The sequence below is a fragment of the Bubalus kerabau genome, chromosome 3, assembly GCF_029407905.1.
Source record: "Bubalus kerabau isolate K-KA32 ecotype Philippines breed swamp buffalo chromosome 3, PCC_UOA_SB_1v2, whole genome shotgun sequence".
Taxonomy (NCBI): domain Eukaryota; kingdom Metazoa; phylum Chordata; class Mammalia; order Artiodactyla; family Bovidae; genus Bubalus; species Bubalus kerabau.
The window spans coordinates 119495970-119510801 of record NC_073626.1 but is presented as its reverse complement, the minus strand read 5'-3'; the positions used below and the strand labels follow the sequence as shown (position 1 = coordinate 119510801).

The following is a 14832-nucleotide window of genomic DNA, read 5'->3' as shown; positions in this document are numbered from 1 at the left end:
AATGGCCATGCCCTCCTCCAGGGGATCTTTCCAACCCGGGGCTCTAACTCACATCTCAGTCTCCTGCATTGGCAGGGGGGTTCTTTGTCACTAGCGCCATCTGGGAAGCCCAAGGATGGTATTACTGTGCTCAGTTCAGTTCACTCAGTAGTGTCCAACTCTTTGCAACCCCATGGACTGCAGCACTCCAGGCTTCCCTGTCCATCACCAACTCCCAGAGCTTGCTCAAACTCATGTCCATCAAGTCAGTGATGCCATCCAACCATCTCATCCTCTGTTGCCCGCTTCTCCTCCCACCTTCAATCTTTCCCAGCATTAGGATCTTTTCTAGTGAGTAAGTTCTTCACATCATGTGGCGAAAGTACTGGAGTTTTAGCTTCAGCATCAGTCCTTCCAATGAATATCTGGGACTGATTTCCTTTAGGATAGACTGGTTGGATCTCCTTGCATGCTAATAAAGTCTAAACTCACTAATAGTGTTACAATGCTTGTGCAATTAATTAATGAGAGTCACTGGTCCCTAAGAGAAAAAAAAAAATGAAGAGTTTCACTTTAAGATACTGGTTTAGCAAAATGAAAAAAAATCTACGATGCCAAAGCACAGAAGTACTATGGCAAAACCCATCCCTTCCTCGAGAGTGATTCTGAATTGGGATGGAACCCCCGAGGTTTAGGTGTTAAAATGTAAAAGTTGTACCTTCCATTGTTTCTAAAGACTGATAAGCCCTCATAAATATTGACACTATCCACAGCCAAACAGGCACTGCAGATTTCTTATTTTATAATGCCCTTATTTTTAGGACAAAAATTGCCAAGTATTTGTACAGAATGCAAACAATACAGAAGTGTTTGACATGGCTAAATGAAAATGTAGTCTTACAATGGTCTCTCTTGGGACTAGATAAGACTCTTGGGGCTACTTTTGAAGTTCACTCATATCCCATCACCTCCAGTCCACCAGGAAATGCATGGCTCCTTGGAGCTCAGTGACCTATCAACTGAAGGACACACCCATACAATATGGGATGATGGAGTAAGTCTCAACGGTGGTAAATAAAACATCCTGCTAGGGGAAGAGGACTCAGGAAACACAGAGCAGCCACTGGCCCATTTGTCCTTTATCAAATCCACAAGGTAAGTACTGTGCAGGCCTCGTCTCAGGCCACAAAGTACACTGGCTGCTGGCCCTCTGTCCTGTCGTTGGAGGGGGTGAGGCGGGCCCTGGAGGGTGTGCTCCTTTTAGACGCTGACCACCCACCTCCTGCTCATGCAGGTTTGGGATCAGCAGCATTGCTTTCAGGCTTGAATGATTCCAGACTTATGCAGGTGAAGGTAATAGTGACTTAAAACAATACAATTCCCCCCAAATTTTGCTAAGTTTCTTGCTTATTTGCCTGCAGTCACTCTGTGTACGGGCTTCCCTAGTGGATCAGCAGTAAAGAATCTACCTTAAACGCAGGAGATGCAGGAGACTCGGGTTCAATCCCTGGGTTGGGATGAATCTCCTTCAATTCCTGGAGAAGGGTATGACAGTCCACTCCAGTATTCTTGCCTGGAGAATCCCATAGACAGAGGAGCCTGGCAGGATATAGTCCACAGGGTCACAAAGAGTTGGACAAGACTGAGCAACTGAGCACACACACAACTTTGGGTCTAAGACCTTATATGTGCTCATGATACCAGTCCAAAGGTTGGCAAACTTTTCTTATAAAAAGGCTAGAGAATAAACACATGGGGCTTAATGGGCCAAAACACAAAATCAGAAGTATTATGTAGATTCTTATAGAATATTAGAGAGAGCACATATTGACATTTTTTTCCACCTGTTTTAAGGTCAGAGTCATACAGAAACCAGCAGCAGGTCAGACATACCTGCACATCAGCAGTGAGCCTGCCCCGATCTATTCCTCACTGGCCTCAGTTTCCACACCCTTCCTTTCATCTTCATAGTGGCTGTTTTGAAGCCATCAGAGACAGCAGGCTTTAGAGAGAGGGCAACACCTGATCTGATCTTTTCCATTACTTTACTTTGCTTGTGGAGATGCAGAGAGCTCTTCATAGATTAAGCTTAAGAAGAGCCTACAGCCCAAAGTTTCTGTCCAGGCAAAGCTGCCCCTTCAGAGTCACCACTAACCACTTTGGCTTTGGACACAGATGCATTGGCACTTTCAGTCCCCGGTCCCCAATTACCAAGCACCCCTTCGACTTAAGATTGCAGGACACGATAGAGTCCTATTTTAGCAGAGCTGTGCTCACTTCCACCAATGCCTACAGACTGCTAACCTTGGCCAGGGCTCAGCTCTCGTATGGCAAGTGTCAAGAAATGGTCAACACACCCAACATTGTAAAATGTTTCCACCTGTTCCTGAATACTACCCCTGTTCCATCTCCCAGTGAACTCAGGCAAGAGTTTTTACTAAATGTTTTGCCACCGCAAAACCAGAAGCTCACCAGCTTCTTAGCCAGCAATATCTGTGTATTCCCACTCACTACCTGACCACTTCAGCTCATCCTGTGCCACACACTGAGGTTCTGTAAATGCAGTCTCCCACTTAGGAACCAAATTCTATCTTGTAGCTATTCTTGGCTTTCATCTTTGGTCCAAGATTATAGCATCAGCTTCCAGGGAACACTATGGAAGACAAAGCAAAGTTAAAAGGGGAAAGGGGTATGTGCCGTGTCTTTAAAAGAGGGCTCTTAAAAGCTACTAAAATATGTTTTTACTTGCATATCATTTGCTTGCCAGAAGGTAGAGACTAAGAAGAGCTCAAGGAAGAGCTAAGAAAGGCAGTTTCCATCCTGGGGAGCCTGATGCCTCACCAAAAAATTGGGCTTTTATCACCATGGAAATGACAATGATATAAGGGCCGACTAATAGTCTCTTTCATTGATCAGTCAGTCAGTTCAGTTGCTCAGTCATGTCTGACTCTTTGCAACCCCATGGACTGCAGCACACAAGGCCTCCCTGTCCATCACCAACTCCTGGAGCTTACTCAAACTCATGTGCTTCGAATCAGTGATCCCATCCAACCATCTCATCCTCTGTTTTCCCCTTCTCCTCTCACCTTCAATCTTTCTCAGCATCAGGGTCTTTTCTAGTGAGTCACTTCTTGGCATCAGGTGACCAATATATTGGAGTTTCAGCTTCAGCATCAGTCCTTCCAATGACTATTCAGGACTGATTTCCTTTAGGATGGACTGGTTGGATATCCTTGAGTACAAGGGACTCTCAAGAGTCTTCTCCAACACCACAGTTCAAAAGCATCAATTCTTTGGTGCTCAACTCTCTTTATAGTCCAACTCTCACATCCATACATGACTACTGGAAAAACCATACCTCTGACTAGATGGATCTTTGTTGGCAAAGTAATGTCTCTGCTTTTTAATATGTTGTCTGCTGCTGCTAAGTCACTTCAGTCGTGTCCAACTCTGTGTGACCCCACAGACGGCAGCCTACCAGGCTCCCCCATCCCTGGGATTCTCCAGGCAAGAACACTGGAGTGGGTTGCCATTTCCTTCTCCAATGCATGAAAGTGAAAAGTGAAAGTGAAGTCGCTCAGTCGTGTCCGACTCTGTGCGACCCCATGGACTGCAGCCTACCAGGCTCCTCTGTCCATAGGATTTTCCAGGCAAGGGGACTGGAGTGGGGTGCCATTGCCTTCTCCGAATATGTTGTCTAGGTTGGTCATAGCTTTTCTTCCAAGGAGTAAGTGTCTTTTAATTTCATGGCTGCAACCACCATCTGCAGTAATTTTGGAGCCAAAAAAAATAAAGTCCCTCACTGTTTCCATTGTTTCCCATCTATTTGCCATGAAGTGACGGGACCAGATGCCATGATCTTAGTTTTCTGAAGGTTGAGTTTTAAGCCAACTTTTTCACTGTCCTCTTTCACTTTCATCAAGAGGCTCTTTAGTTCTTCTTTGCTTTCTGCCATAAGGGTGGTGTCATCTTCATTTCTGAGGTTATTGATATTTCTTCCCAGCAATCTTTAAGCTTTTGCTTCCTCCAGCCCAGCATTTCAAATAAGCAGGGTGACAATATACAGCCTTGACTTACTCCTTCCCCAATTTGGAACCAGTCTGTTGTTCCATGTCCAGTTCTAACTGTTGCTTCTTGACCTGAATACAGATTTCTCAGGAGTCCCAATATAATTCTCATTTTGAAGATGAGAATATGTGCATATGTGTGGGCTAAGTCACTTCAGTCATGTCCAACTCTTTGCAACGCTATGGACTGTAGCCCACCAGGCTCCTCTGTCCATGGGATTTCCCGGGCAAGAATAATGGAGCAGGTTGCCATTTCCTCCACTAGGGGATCTTTTCAACCTAGAGATCAAACTCACTTCTTCTGTGGCTCTTGCATTGGGAGGCAGGTTCTTTACCACTGAGACATTCTTTACCGCTGAAGATGAGAACAGCAAGGCTTAAAGAGACTGTGTTGCCTGAGATAAAGTGGTAAAACCAAAATTCCACACCAGGCTGTCTGACTCAAAGTCTCATGTTCTTAACTAGGATCAACCAGCTTTTATGTGGGATTTCACCACACGGTTTGGGGGTGCCCCTCCACTCTGCATATAAATAAGATTTAGAGAAGGAAACTGCAGTGGGCTTTCTACCCAGTAACTTTTTTGAATCAACACATTTTCTAGCAAAATTTTCAGACTAAGTCTGAGAAGACAGAGGGGAAAAGGAAACTATGGTCCCCGAACAGTGGATAACAAAATGCACTATATCCATTCAATAGAATACCATTTGACGACCAAAGGGACTGAAGTGCTGATACATTCTATAATATGGTGAACAGTGAAAACACTGTGCTAAGTAAAAGAAGCCCATCTCAAGGGAGCACACAGTGTAAGATTCCACTGATGTCAAATGCCCCAGATAGGCAAACCCATAAAGTCAGAAAGTAGATTAGTGGTTGCCAGGGGCTGTGGAAAAGGGCAATGGCAAGTGATTGCTAATGGGTACAGGGTTTCTTTTGGAGGTGATGGAAATATTTTAAAATTGATTGTGGTGATGGTTATGTGACTCTGAGAATATACTGAAAAGCACTGAGTTAGACGTTTTAATTGGGTGAATTCTATGATATGTGAAGTACATCTCAGTATAATTGTTGCCAAAATAAAAAGCCCAAGGTGACACTGCAACAGGAAAGTTAACACAATGTGTTATGTTGATAGACACGTGAGCATCTCATGGATTTACAACAACAGTCCCTGCTACTTGCCACGCATCCAAAGAGTGCCATGGGAAAGCCATATCCACATTAGAAATCACTAGCTGCAGTTGTGTGGTAAAGATTAACCAAAGGAAAAGAAAACAAGACAGGGAAAAGTGAGCTATGACGGTCAAAGAGTGCAGGGTGAATAAACTTTCCTTTCAAACTGCTAAAATATTCTTATCTTTGTTATAGACTGATTAACAATCATTGATATGTTTCATGGTTCAATACAGCACCAAACATTCTGCACTTGAACTGAAAATCATGTGAGCAAGGAGAGCTTTCTCCAGCTGTGTTGCCTTGTTCTGGCCACACAGAAGTGACAAGCCCTCTCCTCCACTCAGGGCCTGCCCTCACCTAGGCCTGGATTACTTGCGATTCCACTAATTATACAATCAGAGACCTCAAAGGTCCAGCTAATCCATCTCCCTTATTTTACAGGTTAAAGAATCAAATAATCCTAGTGTTTAGTGACTTTTCCAAAATAAGGCATCCCGTGGGGGCAGATCTCGTTGCCCCTCCCCTTAGCCCAGGATATTTTACCTTATGTCTTATTGTTGTTGTTGTTCAATGGCTAAGTCGTATCCAACTCTTTTGTGACCCCCTGGACTGTAGCACTCCAAGCTCCTCTGTCCATGGGATTTCCCAGGCAAGAATACTAGAATGGGTTGCCATTTCCTTCTCTGAGGGGTCTTCCTGACCCAGAGATTGAGTCCACGTCTCCTGCATTGGCAGGTGGATTCTCTACCACTGAGCCGCCAGGGAAGCCCACGCTAAGATTAAGCCTTGCTCAATCTCAAATGGCAATGGGGAAATGCTCTGGAAATGTCCAAAGGTTGAAACTAATATCTAGTGTCAATATTCTCAATGTTTTACAGAGACAAAAATATTATTGTGAAACAGGGACAAAAATGTATGTGTAATTCTTCACTATGGCATCTAAGAGGGAAGAGTTCTCACAAGTCAGGTCAGCTCTTGGGCTGTCAGTATGAAGGTTCTGGACAGGGCAAAAGGGAAAATCGAGAGAGCCATTATGCATACAACTGTCAGGAGATGGTTTTCAGGAATAGGGAAATGAGAGTAAAAGATATGGATTTACAGTGCACAAAAACTATTTTTTTATTGGAGTAAAGCTGTATTACAATGTTGTATTAGTTTCTGTTGTAAAATGAAGTGAATCAGCTTATGTATACATATATCTCTTCCTTCTTGCACCTTCCTCCCAGAGCCCATCCCACTCATATAGGTCATCAGAGAACACCAAGCTGAGCTCCCGGTGCTACATAGCCTCTTCCCACTAGCTAGCTATTGTATACGCGGCAGTGTATATATGACAATCCTAATCTCCCAGTTCATCCCACTCCCCCTGTGTCCACATGTCCATTCTCTACATAAACTTCAAGGCTTTTTCCCAGCAAAGAAAGCCATAAGCAAGATGATAAAAAAGCAACATAGCAATAGGAGAAAATATTCACAAAAGGACAAATAATTAATCTTCAAAATATACAAACAGCTCATGGAACTATATCAAAAAACAAACAACCCAATCAAAAAAAAAAAAAAATGACTTAAATAGACATTTCTCCAAAGAAGACATACAGATGGCCAAGAGGTACATGAGAAGATGCTCAATATCACTAATTATTAGAGAAATACAAATCGAAACTACAATGAGGTATCACCTCACACCAGTCAGAATGGCAAAAGCTACTAAAAGGAGCAGTGATGGGAGAAAAAACATATCCTAAAAGAGGCTACTGTGTCTTAAGAATACACAAGGTTCTTTTCCATTTCAGTAAGAGTTTGAGTAAAGAGCTGAGGTATTTTTATAACCTTTTGGCCAACATATTGTTTACTTGAATATAATACCCTGTCCAAACCAAGCTTTGAGGTGTTGCACAATTTATGCAGGTTATAGTGATAATAAAATCAATCCTTTAAGAGTTCTATAGTTTCTGGTCTTAACAAATTGAGAAAGTAGCATTGACATATATACACTATCATGTGTAAAACAGATAACTAGCAGGAAGTTGCTGTATAATATAAGGAGCCCAGGCTGGCGCTCTGTGATGACCTAGGGGGTGGGATGGGGTGGGGAGAAAAGCTCAAGAGGGAGGGGATGTGTATAATTATGACCGACTTGCACTAATGTATGGCAAAGAGCACCAGAGTACTGTAAAGCAATTATCCTCCAATTAAAATAGAAAAAATTAATCCATTAAAGCCACCTACACAGTAATTCAGAAAAAGAGTGCTCTGAGGATTTTCTTTAACATTTTTATTCTTAATTATTGCAATGTATGACTTGACAACTGGAGAGTAAATATTTTGAGAACAGAGAGTGGTTCTTACTCCTTTTTGTATTCCCAAAGTACCTAAAATTGCTTTTTCACAGTTGTGAGCATTTTCCATATTTATTAACGATAACTATCAACTTTCTGATCATTCTCAAATATGAAAACAAAAGTAGGCAAGCAATGCCTTGGGCCCTGTGGCAGAGCAGATAGTTAGCCCTCAGGATATATTTTCTCCATATTACATGCCAGGATGCTCAGTCGTTTCTGACTCTTTGCAACCCTGTGGACTACAACCTGCAAGCTCCTCTGTCCATGGGATTTCCCAGACAAGAATACTGTAGTGGGTTGCCATTTCATTTTCCAGGGGATCCTGCATCTCCTGCAATGGCAGGCGGATTCTTTACAACTGAGCCACCTGGGAAGCCCTGTCCATATTACATAGTAATAGGATTGGAAGGCAATGGCACCCCACTCCAGTACTTTTGCCTAGAAAATCCCATGGATGGAGGAGCCTGGTAGGCTGCAGTCCATGGGGTCGCAGAGAGCCAGACACGACTGAGCGACTTCACTTTCACTTTTCACTTTCATGCATTGGAGAAGGAAATGGCAACCCACTCCAGTGTTCTTGCCTGGAGAATCCAGGGACGGGAAGCCTGGTGGGCTGCCGTCTATGGGGTCGCACAGAGTCGGACACGACTGAAGTGACTTAGCAGCAGCAGCAAAGGACCTGACTATCCCTTTAAAGACTACATTTCCCAGCCTCCTTCACCAATAGGCAAAGCCTCATGACTCTTCCTGACTCCAGGATTGAACCTGCCACTTATGGCACCCCCCTCCAGTAATCTTGCCTGGGAAATCCCATGGACGGAGGAGCCTGGTAGGCTGCAGTCCATGGGGTCGGTAAGCGTCGGACACAACTGAGCGACTTCACTTTCACTTTCACTTTCACGCATTGGAGAAGGAAATGGCAACCCACTCCAGTGTTCTTGCCTGGAGAACCCCAGGGACGGGGGAGCCTGGTGGGCTTCCATCTATGGGGTCGCACAGAGTCGGACACGACTGAAGCGACTTAGCAGCAACAGTAGCAGCTCCTGCATTGGCAGGCAGTTTCAATAACACTAGCGCCACCTGGAAAACCCCACATGACTAAACTGTGGCTAATAAGAGCTAAAGTGAGCAGCAGTGCTGTGTGCAAATTCAGGATGATGCCCTTAGAGAGAAAAGGGCTCCCTTCCTTTCCTCTTTATTTACCAGTCTCTATCTATTGCAATAAAGTCATGATGGAAGAAACTAGAGCAACCATGCTGATCATGAGATGGAAGCTGTGTTTTAAGGATGGCAGAGCAACAAAACATAAGAAACCTGGGTCCTTCTTATGGTGGAGTTCCAGATTGGCAAATTAAATTTGTAAATAGAGAAATACACTTCTAGTTTATTTAAGCTACTGAAATTTTTTAACCTCTGTTATAGAGATCAAAACAATTGTGTTTTTATACATTTCATGAGCTTTGATCAATGTAAAATGGCATGCATACATCATTCTAATATCATATAGAACTGTTTCACTGTCCTAAGAAAGTCCCTTGTGCTTTGCCTATTCACCTCTCCCTCCCTTACCCTCTAGCAACCACTAATCTTTTTACTGTCTCTAAGTAATTTTGCCTTTTCCAGAATATCATATAGCAGGAACCATGTAATATGTAGCCTTTTCAGATTGGCTTTATTCACTTAGTAATGTGCATTTAAGTTTCTTCCATGTCTTTTTGTGGACTGATGGCTCATTTATTTATAGCACTGAATAATATTCCATTGTCTGAATGTACCACAGTTTATCCATGCACCTACTAAAGGAAATCTTGTTTGCTTCTAAGTTTTGACAATTGTGAATAAAGCTCCCGGTGTCCTAATGTATATTATGGACTCTGGGTGATGAAATGTCAAGTGTAGGTTCATTGATTGTAACAATGTAGGATTCTGGTGAGGGATGTGCATAGCAAAGGAAGTTGTATGTATATGGAACTCTCTGTAACTACTGCTCAATTTTGTTGTTAAACTAAAACAGCTCTAAAAAAAAGTTAAGTTTATTAATAACAAAAAAAATTTATGTCTTCAGGAGAATTTTTCATATGTAAAATATGAAAGCATCTTACTCAATTCCTTCCCAAGAGTTGGTTTTCCACACTTACTGTATGACATTACTGGATGTCACAGGTTTTGGTTAAACCTCCAAATTAGCACCTGGATATGTTCTATTCAGTTCTCAGGGAATATGAGGAGTTTTCCCCTATCTTTAAATTTTTTTTTTTTTTTAAGAAACTATCAAGGAATTCTCTAATGGTGCAGTGATTAGGACTTACTGCTTTCACTGCCAGAGCCCAGGTTCAATCCCTGGTCAGGAAACTAAGATCCCACAAGCCAAGAGGCACAGCCAAAAAAAAAAAAGAAATAACTACTTTGTTCTATTACACATCTAGGGGCTGATATAGACCTTAAAAATTATTTTCTAGGGATTGAGTTGTTTTTTTCCGAGACCCTAAAAGTCTATAATGCATACAATTCTAAAAACACCAAAGAGGATTAGTTTTGAGAGAGAGAGAAATGTTTAAAGAACTCAAATAGCCAGGAAGTTTTGCATGGCTGCAGAGGCACTGTAAAGACTTCCTGTCCATGCGACCCTGGGTGAGCTCCTGCTACTCTCCCATCTCAGAAGCTCAGTGGGAGGTGGGGTGGGGGGCAGACTGTTCACTAAGTCCCCTCTAGCTATAAAATGCAGATGTTAGTAAAATGAGAGCAACTTGGTTTCCCAACTTTCAGTTAGACCAAGGTAAGTTTTTCTCCAGCCTCAGAACTCCAGGCTGAACTTCTTGGTTCTAATGGCCTACGTAAGATCTGTCTTTGGAATTCCGCTGAAAGTCTCCTGTTTCAGGAATGTAAAAATCAGTTGTAACACAGAGGTTTGAGTTGAGTTTCATGAAGACCAAGTAGGTCTGCCTTAAGGATACCCCTGAGGCTGCCACACCATAAGGATCTGGGGAACTCTGGAGCCCAGGCACACCATTCTTTGCCCACTGTATCCTGATGGGTTTGCTTCTGCGCTCTGCGTCAGTGTTCTCTTCTCTTACAACATCAGTGTGCATCCATCTTCCTGTGCCCTGCCCTGCTTCTCCTTGTATCACAGCCTGCCAGCCTCTACTCCCACAGTTTACTGCTCTGTTACCCAGCCTCTGCCTGAACGTCATTGTTGTTCAGTCACTAAACCATGTCCAAGTCTTTGTGACCCCATGGACTGCAGCACACCAGATTTCCCTGTCCTTCACCATCTCCCAGAATTTGCTCAAACTAGTGTCCACTGAGTCAGTGATGCCATCCAATCATCTCATCCACTGTAACCCCTTTCTCCTCCTGCCTTCAATATTTCCCAGAATCAGGGTCTTTTTCAATGAGTCAGCTCTTCCCATCAGGTGGCTAAAGTATTGGAGCTTCAGCTTTAGCAACGGTCCTTCCAATGAATATTCGAGCTTGATTTCCTTTAGGATTGACTGACTGAATGTCACTGGCCCAGGTTATCTTTCTATGACAGGCCAAGCTATTGGTCAATGGCCAGTCTGCAGTCTGGCTACCACTGGGTCACACTGCTGTCTCTGTGCCAATCGGAGGTAACCAGGGAGATCTCACATTCCAACCCATGGCTTCCCTGCAGCAGTGTCTACAGACACAGTAAAAGCACCTTGATGGGTGTGTCTTGTATTCTATAATGGGACTGTCACTGTGTATACCCTATTTTGAGTTCTAATTAAATTGCAAGGCAACTGAAAGAGCTTTTGATTTTAGAGTTCATGCTCTAGAGGGATATGGACCCTCTCAGCCTCTGCTTCCTCAATTCTTGGGTGGGAATCATCATTTCTGCTTGTATTACTCAGGGATCTCCAGAGAAACAGAATCAACAGGAGATATATATATACATATGCATATGGAAAGGGATTTATTTTAAGGAATTGGCTCACATAATGGTGGGGGCTAGCAAGCCTAAAATTTGTAAGGCAGGGTAGCAAGCTAGAAATTCAAGTAAGAATTGATGTTGCAGACTTGAGACTGAATTCTGCAGGGGAGCAAAGTAGAAATTTAAAAAAGGTTTCTATGCTGCAACCTTGAATAGAATTCTTTCTTCCTCAGGAAACCTCAGTCTTTGTTCTTAAGGCCTTCAAATATAAGGATGAGGCTCATCCAGATTATGAAGAGTAATCTGCTTTACCTAATGCCAACTGATTCTAAATATTAATCATATTCGGAAAAAAAAAAACTTTCTAGTACTATCTAGACTATCATTTAACCAGATAACTACTACCACAGTGCAGCCAAGTTGACACATAAAATATAAAATTAACCACACTACCCTTCCTGACTCACAAGTTGCTTAGGGAGGCATCATTCCTACATATTTTGCTTATTGCCTACATAGCATTGGGCACACAATTACCACAAAAATATACTTTGCAAGTGTATGCTGTGATAACACTTTGGAATTCAAAGCAATTGTCCATGTTAGGCCCTGAGCACTGTGGTTTGGGAGTGAGCACCCTCACTCTCATCATATATTTTTGAGCCCTCTGCCGTTACACCTTAACTTCATCTATTTCCATGAGTATACTCACAGAGACACAAACTGACTTAAGGACAGTTTTTCATCACAGCAAGGTTTGTAGAAGAAAAGACTAAAAATAACCTAAATGCCCATCAATACAGACTTTGGTTAAATGAACTTACTGGAATTTTTAAAATGAGGAAGCTCCCTATATACTGTTGTGGAAAGATCTACAAGATAGATATACCATTAGCAAGAAAAGCAAGAAACATAATGAGGGATAGGATGTTACCAAATTTTAAAAAAGAGAAAAAATAAGGAATATCTGAAATATGTCCTTACTTATGCATAATACATATTTGTACAGGGGTATAAATTAATTATAATGGAGACAGACACTGAGTCGCTGAGGGATGGAGGCGGGAATGAGACCTTTTACTGAATATTCTTAGTAATAATCTTAAATCCCATGAGCATATGACTGATACAAAATTAAATTTAAAAACAGAGAAAATGAACTCAACTAGTACTTGGTATAAAAATAAACAGGCAAACAAGTGAGTTTTCTTTGAGTTTTCTCTTCATGTACTTCTACCTGCTTTTGAGGGCTTCCCAGGTGGCTCAGTAGTAAAGAATCCACTTGCCAATCCAGGAGAAACAACAGATGTGAGTTCGATCCCTGGGTTGGAAGATTCCCTGGAGAAGGAAATGGCAACCCACTCCAGTATTCTTGCCTGGAAAATTGCATGGGCAGAGGAGCCTAGTGGGCTACAGTTTATGCCGACACAAAGAGTCAAGACTCAACTGGGCAACTGAGTACACACACATCTGCTTTTGAACTTTGTGTTCAAAACTTTATGTTTCTTGGATCTGAGAATCTCATAGAATGAGACATATGAAGAAGACCAACAGAGGCTTCATTTCCACAGGCAGAAGTCCTAAATTTTAGATTTGGGGCCTGATGTCTGGTTTGTAACAGATTTTCCTCTGAAGAAAGAAAAGAAAGAAAGAAAGAGTGAAGGGTTGACTCAGAGGAATTCCAGGAAACTGATCTGAGTAAAAAGCAGCAGGAAAAGGTTTTTGAGAAGATGGCCAAAACACATCAGCCCAAACATAACAAGAGCTCAAAAAAAAAAAAAAAAAAAAAAAAACACCAAGTTCTTTAGTTGAAAGACAGAATTCCAACGCTTTTTTTTTTTTTTTTGCATGCAGCCCATCAGAACTAAAACAAGTAAACCAGAAGAAGACTTCAGACAAGATTATAAAAGGTATATCTTTAGAAAACCAAGCTTGCAAATCCAGCCAACTCTCAGTTGGCAGAGGTTGGCAGTTCAATCTATGAATCCAGACTAATTCTTCATCTTTTTCAGAGCCCTGCTATCTGCTTTTTAACACTTCACCAACTCCCTCAAGCTGGAGAGGAAGCATAAAAAGAAAAAAATCAAAATATTTCACCCAGGAATTTGGATTATCAGGGAAGGGCTTTTTTCCTCCTTTTCTCAGTAAAGTGATATTCCCTATTCAGTAAATGTTGCTGTCTGTTTCTTTCTGTATCCATCAGGTTATGCTAGTTTCCACTGTAGTAACTGACAACCTCAAACATCTTAAAAGCTTAAAACAATGGCTTATTGCTCAGTTATTCAAAGTATACTGCCAGTTCTGGCACTTTCCAGGTAGCTGTCCTTGCTGTTGCACCCCATGGCACATCCTACTCACATGACCACTGTAGAAGAGGAGACCAGAACATGGAGAACCTCAATTAACTCTAAGGCACTGGCACCCAGAAGCAGCCTGCACCTCTTCCAATCACATTATCAGGGACAGAAAGATCATACAAGACATCTGTCCTCAGAAGCCAGGGAAGTCCAACCTTCCTGCTCACCTAAAGGAGGGAAGTGGGAATATTGAGAGGCAGCATTAGTGGCTTCCACACCTGCTTTGCTCCCCAACATGAGAAGCTCTATTATTGCTTGTTTTTAGTTTGATTTTTGAAACCCCAGTTGTGTCTGGAATTGTGTCCAAATGCTTGGTGGGTAACAGTACTTGAATGACAATTTCCCTGGTGGTACACTGGATGGGAATCCACCTGCCAATGCAGGGGACATGGGTTTGATCCCTGGTCCGGGAAGATTCCACATGGCATGGGCAACTAAAGCCCATGTGCCACAACTACTGAGCCCATGTGCTGGAACTACTGAAGCCTGTGCATCCAGAGCCCATACTCTGCAACAAGAGAAGCCACCACGATGCAAAGCCCATGCACTGCAACTAGAAAACAGCCCCTGCTCACTGTGACGAGAGAAAGCCCACATGCAGCAATGAAGACCCAGCACAACCAAAAATAAATAAATAAATATATTTTTTTTAGAAAAGCAGTACTTGAATGAGTTAACCGGTGCAACACCAGTCTGGCTGCCCTTGTCCTGCTTATTCTCTGACACTAATTACTTTTTGAAAGCTATCCTCTAGGCACTACCCTCTAGGCACTAAGGGGACCCTGAGGGCTTCATCAACAGTGCACGTTCAATGGGGTTCCACTGTAAGGAGCCATTCCCAGTCTTTTCATGACGCTTCCTTGTAAGTACTGCCAAGTATCTGTAAAGCTAGAAGGTCTTATGTGGTTTTAGAACCAAGTTTCCAAACATCTAAACTGATAAGACCATAAGATGATTAGACCATTAGAATATGCCAGCAAATTTGGAAAACTCAGCAGTGGCCACAGGACTGGAA

General features: G+C 42.4%; 2 long non-coding RNA genes across 2 annotated transcripts in view; one reads left to right on the top strand and one right to left on the bottom strand.

Annotated features, from left to right (window-relative positions):
- The window catches only part of LOC129646526 (uncharacterized), a 91362-nt gene that overhangs the window by 25313 nt on the left and 51217 nt on the right, over positions 1-14832 (bottom strand). The gene's annotated exons all lie outside the window — the stretch shown is intronic.
- LOC129646527 (uncharacterized) lies at positions 1034-13592 on the top strand. The gene is made up of 3 exons (XR_008712003.1): positions 1034-1134; positions 13315-13370; positions 13473-13592. It is a non-coding gene; the product is annotated as an uncharacterized LOC129646527 (long non-coding RNA).